Source organism: Carassius gibelio, chromosome A4 (genome assembly GCF_023724105.1).
Source record: "Carassius gibelio isolate Cgi1373 ecotype wild population from Czech Republic chromosome A4, carGib1.2-hapl.c, whole genome shotgun sequence".
Taxonomy (NCBI): Eukaryota; Metazoa; Chordata; class Actinopteri; order Cypriniformes; family Cyprinidae; genus Carassius; species Carassius gibelio.
In genome coordinates this window covers 14,347,242-14,363,108 of record NC_068374.1, presented here as the reverse complement: position 1 = coordinate 14,363,108, position 15,867 = coordinate 14,347,242, and the positions used below count along the sequence as shown (strand labels likewise).

Genomic DNA, 15,867 nt, shown 5'->3' with positions numbered 1-15,867 from the left:
CTAATTGTATTGGTCTGGGGATCCCTGCCGATTACTATTATCATTATTATTATTTTTTTTTTTTGCTTAACCACTTTAAAATGACTCTTTGGTTGCTTTTAGACAGAAAACATAAAGGAAGCGACAAGATAATATAACATCACTTACCTGGCCTATCACCTAAAGCAAACATCCATCCCTTCTTAAAAGTCTGTGTTAAAAGAGCTGACTGCTGTAAAATTAGCCTATATCCAGCTTAGCCATGTTCTTCCTTTATTTTTAATTTGTACATAGACTGTTTGAATGACAGCTTGGTAAATCTGTTGACGATCAAATATTCAATGTTGCTACTCATAAGTACTTGGTACATTATCTGCACAGTGGGGAATGTTCAGACTTTGTCGTCCTATTCCCGGTTATCTGTCCTCCACCAGAACCACCTCCTGCATATCTCTGCCTGTTTGCCATCCCTTTGCCAGCCCCTTTCACCATCCCTTCACCCTCTCCTCATCCTTTCATTTTATTTTGTTCAGGCATGTCTGTAAATTAATGCTGTAAATTAAGATGTAAATTAGTTTGTGTTTCCTTTGTCCAGTCTTCTTAACGTTGCCCTGTGTGATGGATTAAAGACTTTATAAACCTTCATCTTCATCTTTGTGCGTTTATTGACAGCATACCAGTGACTAATAGTTGTATTTAAAAAAATTTTTGTCTCAAGATGATTTCACATCTGTAATAAAAACCCTTAATATGCTACAATCTGTTTACTGGCTTTACATTCTCACAAGTTGTTATTAGTACATGAAGTGTTGTTATTTTTATTTTTGACTTGGTGTAACCGTTCTTATTCTGGATTTGCAAATTGTCATTAATTTCTGTTGCAACTGCTATCCGTCAATATTATGGCCTGTAAATATCCAAGTTTTTCAGTGTTTTCAAAGCCTGTAACACTGTCATGAGCTCTGTGTACTGTCCTGTGCCTTGCACTACTCCCTCTTTTGAAGCTATGACCATGTTGCTCTGTTTCAGAATGAAAGCCCAGTGAGCTTCTTGTCTGCGGCCGTTTTTGAGCCATCTGTGAAAACAACTGTATTTTTATAAAGCTCTAATTTCTTTTTCTGTCATTTTTTAAGTTCCTTTTGTCTGATTTTCAGATCTGGATCTAGAAGCATACTTTGCCATTTCTGCCATCGGCTATTAAGCGCATGGGCATCCTTTACATTGTTTTTGGAGAGATTAGCTAATACTGCTGTTTTGTGTTAATAAATATTTTCTGGCCCCTTGCCAGGCCTTTCAGCTCGGAATATCATTTGCTAAGTGCTGCCAACTGCTTCTCCACACCAGTAAATTTAAGTTCTGGGATCTCCCAGCTTCCAGTCATAATTCAGGTATGTTACTTTTTTCCATTTCTTACTATTAATTGGTAACCTGTTTCGTCTGTTTCCAAGTCAGCTTCTAAATTCTTCTCATCATTTCTTCCTTCCAGCTGTCCTGAGTTTAATATAGCCGTTTTAGCTTTCTTTAGCTTTTTCGGTCCATTTCAAGCATCCACCTTTGATAGTCTCATAAATAAGTTTAGACATCTGGCTAAGGCGAGGGATTAAGTCTAACGTAACCCAGTAACCCCATTGTTTGCTGGCTCTGTCTAACTGTTTTTGGGGTCTCAAGTTGATTTACTCTGACTTTCATGGACTAAGTAACCCCTCTGTTACCTGCTGAAATCCAAAATCCCAAAAATTCAATTATATCAGTCATTAATTGTGTCCTGCCTCCTCAAATCATTGCAACAATTCTGTTCCAATGTTTATGTGTTCTCGTTCTCCATTTGACACGATTAATATGTTGTTTATATAAAGTTCAACGTCTAAATCTTTCAGAATTTCACACCTTACCAATTGAAAAGTTATAGGCGAGTTTTAATGACCCATCAACAAACGTCGGTAATTATAATGTTTGTTGTTTACAGTAAAAGCAGTCTTTTCCTGACTTTCTTCAGCTAGAGGAATCGAGTAGAATCCACTGGCAAAATCAATTTTCGAATAAAACCGTCCATCTCGTATTTTGTTCAACTTTATCTCACGCGTTAATTACATAACGTTTACCCGGTCTTGTTAAATGATTCAAAGCCTTAAAGTTTGTAAGAAATCTATATGTCCCGTTCGGTTTCACAGCTAACTGGATCGGTGAGTTAGTAATAGCTCCTTTAACTTGTTTTATAACTCCCTGTTCTTCGAGCTCTTTTATGGTCAAAGTTAGTTCTGCCATTCCGTTTTTATTAATTGGGTATTGCCTTCGTGGTTTATGAATGCCACCCTCGATAACATGTGTAAACCTATCATCTACCTTGCCGCAGTCATTTTTGCTCCGTACGTAGCTCTGACATTAACCGCTCCTTAGCCCATCGTGAACCTTTAATTTAATTTTCGATTCGGTCCCACTTTATATTAGGTGGCCTTAACTACTATGTACTTACATAAAAAATAAGTACAATGTACTTATTGTGTTCATATTGTATTGTAAAACACTTTTGCTGCTATTGAGGTGGGATAGGGGTAAGGTTAGGGAGAGGGTTGGAGGTATGGGTAAGTTTAAGGGTGGGTTAAGGTGTAAAGTATGGGTCAACAGTGTAATTATAAATGTAATTACAGAAATTAAATACAGATGTAATTACATGTAGGTTTTTTTTAAATATAAGTACAATGTAAAAACATGTATGTACACAATAAGTACATTGTACTAAATTATTAATTAAAATGTAAGTACATAGTAGTTAAGGCCACTTAATATAAAGTGGGTCCTTCGATTCTTCTTAATTATTGCTCATAATTAACCGGCTTTAATCTTAAAACTTTTATCAGATCTTTTGCTACGAATACATTTTCAGAACTTTCAATCATAGTTCCATATCGTTCCCATGTTTTTTCTGTTTTAACTTGTCCGTCATATGTTTGTACCTCTATTGTACTATTTATCTCTAAAGGCTTAGTTGAGACAGAAATTTCTGCATGTGTTAATCAAATACTTTCTTCCAGGAATTATTCATATATACATTTTCATTTTCTTCTTTAACTTTTGGGTCACACATTCTCTGTTTCAACTGGCCAGCTAACCTTCATTCTGTATCAGAGTTGACTCGCTCCTTCTTAGTTTTGCATGTTTCCTCCTCGTTCAATTTAGAACGTTTTTCCATCTTTTGAATTACCTTAGTCCTCCTAATCTTTTTGCCTTTTTTAATTTTTGTTCTTACGGCAGGGGTCTCCAACCTTTTTGTGAGTGAGGGCTCCCTGAAGGGATAAAATAGTCTTGAGGGCTACTTGTTTGAGATAGGCACATACACACACACACACACACACACAAAGTTTCAAGTTTTGAAAAATACAACAACAAACAGTAATATTGTTAAATATTATGACAATTGAGTTTATAATTACCGTATATACCCGAATATAAGACAAGTTTTTTTGTCCTAAAAATAGGCTGAAAAATGGGGGGTCGTCTTATATTCGCTATATAGACAAAATCACGGGGGAAAGGGAGAAAGAACAATGGCATAAATATGAAATAGTGACTGAATGATTTCGGCTATATCCAGACTGCTTTGATTTGAACTCTCTCTCACAACAGACACGGAAGAGAAGACAATGCTGAATAAAGTCATCGTTTTTGCCATTTTTGGAACAAAATGTATTTTTGATGCTTCAAAAAATTCCAACGGACCCTCTGATGTCACATGGACTACTTTGATTATGTTTTTCTTACCTTTCTGGACATGGACACTATACCGTACACACAGTTTCAATGGAGGGACTGAGAGCTCTCGGACTAAATCTAAAATATCTTAAACTGTGTTCCGAAGATAAAAGGAGGTCTTACGTGTTTGGAACAGCATAAGGGTGCGTTATTAATGACATAATTTTCATTTTTGGGCGAACTAAACCTTTAACCTTCCTTGTTTCACTGTGATATTCTGCTTCATATTTTTTTTTAAATCTTTCTGGCTTTTTTAATTTATTGTTGTTAAAGTTCTTTTTAAACTGTAGCCCTTGAGCTAGTTTATTTTCCGGTGTAAATTTCCTCATTGTTTTTACATATTTTGTACCAAGATCATACTCAGCTAGTTTTCCTTCTATTTTTTCTCTGGTCGCATTATTCAGCAGCATAACTAAATTACACCCACTTGGGATTCTTCTTCCTACATGCCTCAGCAACGGAACTTTGTCAGCATTAGGGATCTCCCATTCCATAGAAAGCCAAAATCCTAATAAAGGTATTTGCTCTTTCTGGGAATTAATGAGGGTTTTTGTCCATTCTTTAATTTTATCTTCTATACCTGTCAAATTCCTCGTCTTATCCAAAGCCTCCGTGAATATGGGGTGACCTGTACAGGTCTGCACTAGCCTCGTAGTGGCATCTCGGCTCAGCTGCGCATTCTCAGCCGCTTTCATTATCCGTTCTGTATATTCACTCTGGTCTTCGTGCGACTCCTTGTTTTCTAACTGCTTCTGTTAATTGTAATTCCAGCAATTTCGCTTGTACACTATTCAGGTTTTCTTCAGTTTCTTGTGGGGATACAATTTCAATTGTCTGTAAGAAGTTGTAAATCCAGGATTTGCTGGCTGTTCCTGACTGTTTGTCTTTGCTTTGCAACCTGACAATCACAACCCTACAGGTCCTTCTCAAAAAATTTGCATATTGTGATAAAGTTCATTATTTTCCATAATGTAATGATAAAAATTTAACTTTCATATATTTTAGATTCATTGCACACCAACTGAAATATTTCTGTTTTTTGTATTGTTTTAATACTGATGATTTTGGCATACAGCTCATGAAACCCCAAAATTCCTATCTCAAAAAATCAGCATATTTCATCCGACCAATAAAAGAAAAGTGTTTTTAATACAAAAAAAGTCAACCTTGAAATAATTATGTTCAGTTATGCACTCAATACTTGGTCGGGAATCCTTTTGCAGAAATGACTGCTTCAATGCGGTGTGGCATGGAGGCAATCAGCCTGTGGCAACTTTCTCTTCACAATATCCCACAGATTCTCTATGGGGTTCAGGTCAGGAGAGTTGGCAGGCCAATTGAGCACAGTAATACCATGGCCAGTAAACCATTTACCAGTGGTTTTGGCACTGTGAGCAGGTGCCAGGTCGTGCTGAAAAACGAAATCTTCATCTCCATAAAGCTTTTCAGCAGATGGAAGGATGAAGTGCTCCAAAATCTCCTGATAGCTAGCTGCATTGACCCTGCCCTTGATAAAACACAGTGGACCAACACCAGCAGCTGACATGGCACCCCAGACCATCACTGACGGTGGGTACTTGACACTGGACTTCAGGCATTTTGGCATTTCCTTCTCCCCAGTCTTCCTCCAGACTCTGGCACCTTGATTTCCGAATGACATGCAAAATTTGCTTTCATCCAAAAAAAGTACTTTATACCACTGAGCAACAGTCCAGTGCTGCTTCTCTGTAGCCCATTTCCTGCACACGCCTGTGCACGGTGGCTCTGGATGTTTCTACTCCAGACTCAGTCCACTGCTTCCACAGGTCCCCCAAGGTCTGGAATCGGTCCTTCTCCACAATATTCCTCAGGGTCCGGTCACCTCTTCTCGTTGTGCAGCATTTTTTGCCACACTTTTTCCGTCCCACAGACTTCCCACTGAGGTGCCTTGATACAGCACTCTGAGAACAGCCTATTCGTTCAGAAATGTCTTTCTGTGTCTTACCCTCTCGCTTGAGGGTGTCAATGATGGCCTTCTGGACAGCAGTCAGGTCGGCATGATTGCGGTTTTGAGTAATGAACCTGGCTGGGAGTTTTTAAAAGCCTCAGGAATCTTTTGCAGGTGTTTAGAGTTAATTAGTTGATTCAGATGATTAGGTTAATAGCTCGTTTAGAGAACCTTTTCATGATATGCTAATTTTTTGAGATAGGAATTTTGGGTTTTCATGAGCTGTATGCCAAAATCATCAGTTTTAAAACAATAAAAGACCTGAAATATTTCAGTTGGTGTGCAATGAATCTAAAATATATGAAAGTTTAATTTTTATCACTACATTATGGAAAATAATGAACTTTATCACAATATGCTAATTTTTTGAGAAGGACCTGTACTTAATTCTGTCCTCCAGTCCTATTACTTCCATACATTTTAATATTTCTATTTCTTTTTCCAGATTTTTAATTTCTGATTTTATTGGATGAACTACTTTTTCCAGTTCTTTAACCCTTTCGAGTCGATTAACGCATATATGCGTTTTGAGTCATTTTCACCTGATAACCCCGAAAAGAACTTAAATTACACTCTCAGTTTTAATCGTACAGATAAGAGCAATACATCAATCGAATCTGTAAAGGGTCTAGTTTTTTTTGGATACAGACATAATAACAAAAAACCTTTGTGCACTTATAAAATAAAGATAACAAACAAGGTGCGCTGTCTACAGTCTTTGTCTCCGCTGATCGTCATGTACAAACATTTCATTAAAATGAACTGTAACTCCGTGAATACTCAACGAAGAGACATGAGAGAGATATCTATAGAAAGCCTGGAATGTCTACTTTTAAACTAAACAAGTGCTGCCGAAAACAAATATTCTGAGATAAAGTAAACCATATGGAAACAACGCAATGTCTGTTTTTCATATCTCCGCTCATTATATCTAATGTGACCACGCCCCCGCGCTTAACGCGCTATTCAGATTCAAACTGAAGCGCGCGGCTTGAATACGCCCACACAGAAGAAAAAGCATCCAGACTATTCTTCAAGTTTTTATTTTATTTTACTGTTTGCTTCGCGATGAGAGGACTAAGACATAATTCACCCCAAAAAGATGTGATGTGGTTGAGGATTTGAGAAATGGATTTCCTCAGAAAAAAGAATGAAGCACTTTATTCAGCAGAGATCATAAACATGAGTAAGTCTCTTTTTATTTATTTGTACTAGTTTTCACATAACGTGTAAACATTTTACTAGTTAGACTTTTTCCAAATACTTTTTCCAAACTATAATTCCTGACTAAATGTATAATCAAGTGAAACATTATGAAGTTTCAATAACAATATACAATACTATACCATTCAAAAGCTTGATGTAAATAATATAAATGTGACAAATAGAGATAACTCTAACAAATGTAAAAACAATGCAGTTCTTTCGATTTATTCCCCCTAAAAAACCTGAAAAATATTATCAGCTCTTTTCAACATTAATAATAATAATAATAATAATAATGATGATGATGATAATAAATGGGGTTTATTTGGTAGAAAATAAGATTGTTAAAAGGATTTCTGAAGGATTGTGTGACTAGAGAAAGGATGCCAAAAAATTTGAAAGTCAGCTTTGATTGTTCCTAATAAACTGTTTAACTGCTCCCCCAAGTGGATATTAAATTATGTTGTGGGATAATTAAATATATTCTTAATAAACTACAAACATAAAATGATATACTTTTATTTTGTTCTCACATTCTTTCTTGTAAGTCCTCCCTCACAGTGGCACAGTTGAATGAGAGGCTCATTATGCAGCTCATTATGCGGCCCTTTGTCTTCTCAGGTGTAAATCACAATGATATTCATGATAGTTGACGCCTACTCGCATATGACTTTTACCAACAAAAAGTGTTTTAGAAAATTTAAATCAATATATTGTTTTCTGTGAGTGAGTAAACAAGATGATTTTCACATCATTCAGAAAGAAAAATTCTAGGCTACAAGCTCCAGTTCTCAACTTTTCCGGCAACCAATTTTATGTATGTGTTTTATTGCCTTATTCAAGTGATTTAACATTTTTAGTTTTTCACTAACCATGCATAACATTTTTTTTCTCAAAAATACAATCATGTACATGCATGCATTTCACATATTATTATAGCCCAGTTTGTGCTGATTACAGTGATATTAGACTTTACCCATTTAGATATTTATAAGAAACTGAAAAAAGCACAAATGTCAGGGCATGACAAAACTTCTCAAGGCCCCAAAAATACCCTTAGACTCCAGAGGGTTAACTATTTCTCTATTATATTCGTATTCTTCTTGAAATAATGTTTGTTTTCCCGTTAGACCATCCTTCTGTCCGAGCGACTCTCTGGGCAGATGGGGAGCGGCTTGCTGATCTCATCTGTCCGTAAGTCAAACTTCTATCATTAACAATCTTCTAGTCCCAATGTCGTGTTAATGTTCTACCTCGTTTCTCACTGGTAGGATTTTTGAATAAAATCCCTTTTACCTGAACTTCTGGCCAATCATTCTCTATTTGGTTTGTCACTCTTTGTTATTCCATCTGGCCTCTTCTTTTATTCCGCAGTCTAGATTCTTTGCAAATATTTTCTGTTTCTCTACTTTCACTATCTTCAAAATATAGTGAAGAATCTGACCTGTCTGAGTAATATACAACTCGATGCGTCTTCAGACTCTGCCTCATGCTGTTGTTTTTTTCTGTCCCCTGCAGGAACATTCCCGATGGCTGAGAGGATCCTGGCTGGTTGTTGTCCTCCCTTTTCTCAAAATTTTTTTCCAGTTCATCCTGATTTATGTTAGTCATTAATAAATTTATGGTCAATTGACCTTCCTGTGACATATCTGTAATTCCCAATAGTATGCCTTCTAATACCGAATTAACTGGGTGTTCAAATTGTTCCCATTAAAGTCATATGTATTTAATTTTCTTGTCTGCTTAGTGTTTCTTTTATTACTGCCATTGTTATGGTTCTGGCCTCTAACCAGGAGCGTTCTGCACTACAGAATTGGACTCTGCAATCAGTCATTACTGTATGCGCTACATAATTCCACTGTGGACGGCCAGAGGTTATTCTCACTGTCGCTACGTGTTGCGGTCCGAGCTGGGCTCTCATACTTTCAATCTCCTGTAATGCCTGTTTACCTAATTTGTTGAAAATTGCCCCAGCTGTTCCAGAGCCACTTATCATTAGTTTATTTCCATTTAGTATCACAACGCCTCCTTCAATTCTTTCAATTAAACTGTCTCTGAACAGCAGTCTTATTCTGCCTATTTGTAGCTTGTATTATTCTGGTATAAAGGTGTTTCGATGAGCAATGGTAATAACACTATCTCGTTCCTCATCTTCAATTATTGGCATTGTCAATCGGATTTCTTCCACTTGTTCGAAATCGTTAAAACCAATTTGGTATCTTTTAACTCTTTCCATGTCTGGCAAGTGTCCTTTTTCTCTTTTTAACGCTTTACCGCACATGTCATAAATCTTTATTTTTCCTTCATCTTTTTTTGCTAATAGTTTGGATTATATTTCTGCCTGTGGAGTTTTGCACTGCAATTGTATTGTACCTGTTTAATTTTTTGCTAGTTCTTGCATCCATCGCAATACTGCTAGACCCACTTCACTTTCCGTGAAGTTTCCTAACTGCAGTCCCTCCTTGGAGGTAAGCCAAAGTAGTAATTCTCCTCAGTCTGTCACCTGGACGGATGTCTCTGCCTGTAAGGCTAGGTTTTACCATCCTTATACATGAGAATCGCCTCATGTATTTGTTTGCATAAAAATATTTCTGGATTTTTCTTTAGCTTTTGCTGCCATAGCTTAGCCTCTTTAATATAACTCTACTTAGCGGTTTCTTTCGCCTTGTTATAGGCCTGTTACTATTATCTTCACTCTTTATTTCTTATGTGCACATTTAACCCTTTCTGGGCTGTATTTAACAGTAACCTTTTGCCCTTTCTGGGCTGTATTTAACAGTAATCTTTTGCCCTTTCTGGGCTGTATTGATAACATTAAGCTTTTACCCTCTCTGGGCTGTATTCATAACATTAAGCTTTTACCCTTTCTGGGCTGTATTCATAACTTTAAGCTTTTACCCTTTCTGGGCTGTATTTGCAAATACTTGTCCACCCTTTCGGGGTGTTTCTTCTATTTCTGCCCTTTCTGGGCTTTCTCCACATTTAGTCATCTTTTATGTAGGGCTGGACAATAATTCAATATCAATATATATCGCAATATTTTTTTTTCAATAACAGTGATATGATTATTAAACACATTTTCGATATTTCGATATAATAATATATATTATAATAACAATATACATAACAACATTTGTCACTGACAGTGCGCAGCCGTCAGAAAGAGCTGAACACCATTGGCTACTTTCGAGATGATGTAAACCGCAGAGTCACGCAACCAGTGCTCAGCACAGCAGTAGTAGGCTGATCTCCAACGCGGCAAATTTTAGCTACAAAATGAGCGCCCCTGACCGCAATACAAATGTGACTGAACGAGCTTCCACAATTGAGGAGAAATCAGACGAAATGGTTGATAAGAGAGGAAAGACTAATTCAGTGGTAGGGATGGGTACCGAAACCAGGTATTAACCTGACCCCGGGGCTAAATTATGAAAGACCGTAGTATCAGTAAGATCTGACGGTATCGGTTCTGCTTTCGGTACTGGAGGGAAAAAATAATGTAACGTTACTATGTATTTTTGCTTAAAAATGTTGTCGTGCACATTTAATCTTGCCAAAACTTTCTAATGTTTGATCATATTAAGACGTTTGTCCGTGAGATCTGCGTGAACTCTCATGCACGCCGCGGAGGCTGTCTGTCAGTCACACACACACCACAACGAGCGCACGCACATGCATTAACTGTACGTAAACTCCTGCTTAATAATAAAGAGTGACGATGGCACAGAGATTTGCTTAATGTTATTGTGCACATTTTATCTCACCAAACATTTCTAATTTGCGATATTATTAAGACGTTTGTCTGTGAGATCTGCAAGAACTCGCGGAGGCTGTCTGTCAGTCTCACACACACACACACACACACACACTCACACAACAAGAACGAGGGCGGTACACGCGTAACAGTGTATATATATATATATATATATATATATATATATATATATATATAATATTATTATTTTTTTTTTTTTAAGCTGCAGCTACTATGAACCAACCAACTCCTCCTAACACCTCTGGTCCAAGACAAGCCCATTTAAATAAAGAAATGTTAATTCTGTTCTCAACTTGTTCTTAAAAAAAAAAAAACAGTTTTTATTTCTAAAATATTATGTCGTTTTATAGGAGGAGGTTTCATAGACTTGGCAAATTAATTTTAATTTATTATTTATTTATAATTTTGTAATTAATTTAAAATGAATTAACCTCAGAAGATTGTTGGTACAGACATCCGTTGTGGGCGTTATTGGCAGTTTTTCTGAGGCTTTTATATTGTTCATATTGATATCGAAATTATACCGTATCGACCAAAATTAAGAAAATATATCGTGATTATAAAATTTGGCCATATCGTCCAGCCCTACTTTTATGTAGTAATTGATATAGTACCTCAGCTATTTAACCGTAAGCCTAACTAGGCTTACTCTACAAGGCAAGCGCTCAATTGTCTAATTCTGGCCAGTAATTAGATAATTAAAGCACGTTGGGCGCCATGTTTCATGGTGTCTCCTTTATCTATACACCTTTTACCTGTTTATTTATTATTCTCAGGTAGGTAAGGAAAGTCGACCCTGGACAAAACTATAAGCATTTCAAAAATACTTACAGCTTGCTCCGCAGACTTCCCTGTGGTCAGTTCTTACTTATGGCTCTTAAATTACTACTCTTGCAGACCATCACTTATCAATAATAAAATACAAGTTTTATTAAAGTTAACAAAAGTTATATCAAAGTACAATAGTAAAGTTACAAAATCAAGGTATAATCAGCTGGGATCAGGCATCGAGGGATACTGTGCTTGTTCAGTATCCGTCCGCCGAGTCTCTCTCTCAGTCTTTTATACACAGACCTCGAACGGAAAAATAGTTGTAGTACTCTTGAAAATTGTTGCGTGTAGAGTCTACTGGCGAAGGGATATACAATCTCATTGACCAGGAACTAAACAAAAGGAAAATACCATGGGGCAATTGTGTAAGCTTTTTTGCTGACAACGTCTCTGTCATGCAGGGGTTAAGAAAAGGTATCACAGCATTCATTAAGTCACAGAATCCCAACATTTACATGGTCGGCTGTGCATGCCACCCTAATGCATTTAGCTGCGGAAAAGGCTTCAAGAAGTCTATGTATTGACATTGAAGACATGCTACTTGAAGACATTGAAGACATACTTGATCTTCTACTACCTTGACAAGAGTAGCAAGAGGAAAGCTTTGCTGCATGACCTACAAATGCTGTGTGACACTGATGTGAGGAAGATTTTGAAATTGTCCTCGACCAGATGGCTGGCTCTTGGCAAATGTGTCAATTGACTCCTTCAGCAGTGGGAACCTCTCACTCTGTTTTTTGCTGAAGAGGCAGCAGGGAAGAAGGCAGCTAAAACCTCTCACATCCTCAGCTCATCCTTCTCTGAAGAGCCCAGCTTCCCCTAAGCCCTCAACTCTCACACCTACCTCGGGTAAGCTTGCTGTCTCAAAGACTTTGTCCTCCAGCTTTTTGAAGACCAAAGTCCACCAGAGAAAGTCCAAGACCGGACCAAGCTCCACACAGCAACAGGCAGGGCCTACAACAAAACGGCAGCAGACAGGACCTACAACCAAATATCTGCCGGCAGGACCAAGCACTCCATGGCTGCAGACAGGACCTACAACCATACAGCTGCCGGCAGGACCAAGCACTCCACGGCTGCAGACAGGACCTGCAACCAAACAGCTGCCGGCAGGACCAAGCACTCCACGGCTGCAGACAGGACCTACAACCATACAGCTGCCGGCAGGACCAAGCACTCCAGGGTTGAAGACATGAGCTACAACCAAACAGCTGCCGGCAGGACCAAGCACTAGACAGCAGTCAGCTCAACCACCTAAGTGGTTTGACTTAAACAAAAAGAAATGGGCAAAAAGGGATCTGTCCAAAAAGAATACAGAAAAGGAAAAGAAGATGGAAAAAACAGAAGTCACAAAACCATAGAGGTTGTATGCTTTCTTGACTGACCCACAGTCCAAGCTGTATGCTCTTTTTTTTAAAAAGAGCTATACCTTTATTTGAAACTGCATGTGTGCCCATATGTGTGCCCATATTGATGCAGATATTGGAGCTGCAGTTGCAAAAAATGCTTTTGGCTTTCTGCAAACCTGAGTGTGTTGTGGAAATGATGGAAGAAGTAAAGAGAGGATGCCAACCCACTCTGTACAAATCCAGTGAACACCAGCTGCCTGATAATGAGCTGTCAATTGGACATGACACAAAGACATTTATCAAAAGTCAAGCTAACTTACCTCTTGCAGCTTTCTTCAGGGATGTTAGGAAATATTTCACTGCAGCTATTGAGTACATGCTCTAAATTCCCCTATGGGGACGAATTGCTGCGTCATGCTGCTGTAGCTGATATAAGCAGATGGCAAACAGCCAAATTCTCCTCACTGACATACTTCATAGACAGGTTCCCCTGCTCCTTGGGAAATGGTGTTACAGTGGATGAAGTGCAGGAGGAGTTTCGGCTCTTTCAGTCCTCCACCTTGGATGTTGGTTTTCTTACCAAACGGGCTGATGAAGCTTGGAGAGATTTAGGTGTGATGGAATCAGGAGGGAAGAAACTTTTTGCAAACCTCTCCACAGTTATGCTTGGGGTGTGTGTGATTTTTCACAGCAATGCATCATCAGTGATGTATCCTGAGGTCATCGGGTATTTCGGGTCTCTTGAACATCAGACACCCTCACTCAGGCGATCCAGCTGAGGTTGATCAAGCCTCAGCTTGTGCCCTGGCAGCTCAACCACGGTTCCGCTCTCTTAATCCAGAGCCACCTAGAGGCTTTCTCCGCTGCATCTGTGCTGGAGGAGCACAAGACAGACACAGTGGGCGTGGCGTCAGGCCTCAGAGAAGCTTTTATTAACCGAAAATAAAACCCTTCCTGGACCCACGAGGATACCAAGTGTGCATGCACAGGGAAGAGACCAATCTCCCGAGGAGAGGCACGTTGGGCTTTTAAACCGCAGCGGTGATGAGCCTCAATTTCCTTCAGGTGTGCCCCATCACTCCTCTCACACACCCACTCCAGTCGGGAGCCTGGTGAATTGCTGCGATGTAGGACGGGGTGCGGGTGACAATCAGGGAGGAGGCAGCTGATTCGTCACAACGTGCTCAAGGGTCCCCTTGTTCTTCTGACAGAGGGGGCATGCTGGTGATTCGGCCAAGCCCCAGCAGTGCAGGTTAGATGGGATGGGAAGAACATCATAGACCGCCTGGACCAGGAACTTGATGCAGTGTGGTTCTGTCCTCCACAGGTCAGCCCACGAGATCTTCCTCTCCACAACTTGCTCCCATCTAGTCCATGCACCTTGCTGTCTCATCCCAATCTCATCTCAATCTCCTCTCCACATCCCCTTTGGCCGTTATTTCTAGCACTGCATCCACATCCTCGTCGAACTTCTGCCACTCTGATGTTTTAGAGGCTTGAGGCCACTTGATCCTTCTCTTCTCCGATGGCCTGCTTGGAGGGACTGACGGCACCACTTGGAGGCTCTGGGCTCTTTCGCTAACCGTTAGGCCACGACTTCTCCTGCAGAGTTTAGCTCAAACCCACCTACCTGTTATTTTCTTATGATCCCAAAGACAGTGATTAACAGGCTCAGGTGTTTTTGATTAGGGTTAGAGCTAAAGGGGGTTTTCCCACTGGCAGTTTAGTGCGGAACGGGGCATGGTTTGCATGAAAAATCGCTAACGTGAGCGCTGTCATCGGACCCTGGTGCGCACTGGTGTAACGAACCCGAGACTACCTCGAGAAGGTGCTCTGAGTTCTGTTGCCCCCCGAACTTTGGCGCGGTTCCCGTGAATGTGCAAGCAACAACGACTCCGGTGCGCACTTGTTCAGGAAGTAAAGTATCCCGCGCATGCGTAACACTGTCTATATCATTGTTTCCTCAACACACGAGAGAGGCTAGGTTGATTCCACACACTCCTAAAAGTCTAAATTAAATTAATTAAAATTAAATAATTTAAATGAATTATGTTGTGCATAATAACACCAAAATAACGAAAAACTACAATTCTGCTCAGTCTAGTTGTGTTCTCCAGGCGTTTTCCGTGTGCATTTGCGATGACATGAGGTGACTGCAAACGCACCTGGGTTTGATAAAACGATTGAGTGTGAAAGCAGATCATTGCTGCGGGCGGCGCCGGGAACAATCGCGCTCGGACCGCAGCAAACAAGCCCAGTGTAAAAGCCCTCAAAGTCTGCAGTGCATTGGCCTTCCTGGGCAAGATTTGAATAACCCTGCCCTACAGCATACTCCCACAATATGGTATGCCACACACTGCACTTTAACTTTAACAGTTCAACACTGGACTATACATACACACTGCATTTTATACAATAATCTACCTGTTACCACTGGATACCATCCGATGCACATCCATGACATTTCTGTATCCTACATCCATTCGTGTACACTCTGTTTCACCTTAGCATATTTTTATGCGTATATATGTTTACATAATGTAGAATGTGTACATTCTGTGTATTGAGAGTGAGGAGTCACGTGCCAATTTGGTTTGATTGATTGGGTTGGGGTCTTAGCTGGTCGGCCATGATGGTAGGACACGGTATCGGTTGCCAGGGGCAGCACCTTCAGAACTTCACAGAGGTGCTACTAAACATTTCAGAGGTCTTTAATTTTTGCGCATTTATTATGGCGGCAGAACAGAGACGGATCTATGAATACGAGAAAGAAAAAGAAGAAAGTAAAGCAATGCAGAAAGATAAGGCGAAAGAAAGGGGGCCTTACAGGAACAAGCTCACACCAAGCGCAACACAGTGGTATTTGGAGAAGCTCTCAGGCATCCAAAATATTGACCCATACGAGCTCCCTGCAGCGGCACAGAGACCTGGACCATTTAACTCCATGAACACATATGAACATTGTGAATTATCTTGATTACGATGGAAGT

The 15,867-nt window shown here is 39.5% G+C and overlaps 1 long non-coding RNA gene across 1 annotated transcript; it reads left to right on the top strand.

Annotated features, from left to right (window-relative positions):
* Nucleotides 1-816: 816 nt before the first annotated feature.
* Nucleotides 817-8,652, top strand: LOC127969984 (uncharacterized). The gene is made up of 3 exons (XR_008156460.1): nt 817-1,367; nt 8,053-8,116; nt 8,441-8,652. It is a non-coding gene; the product is annotated as an uncharacterized LOC127969984 (long non-coding RNA).
* Nucleotides 8,653-15,867: the final 7,215 nt, after the last annotated feature.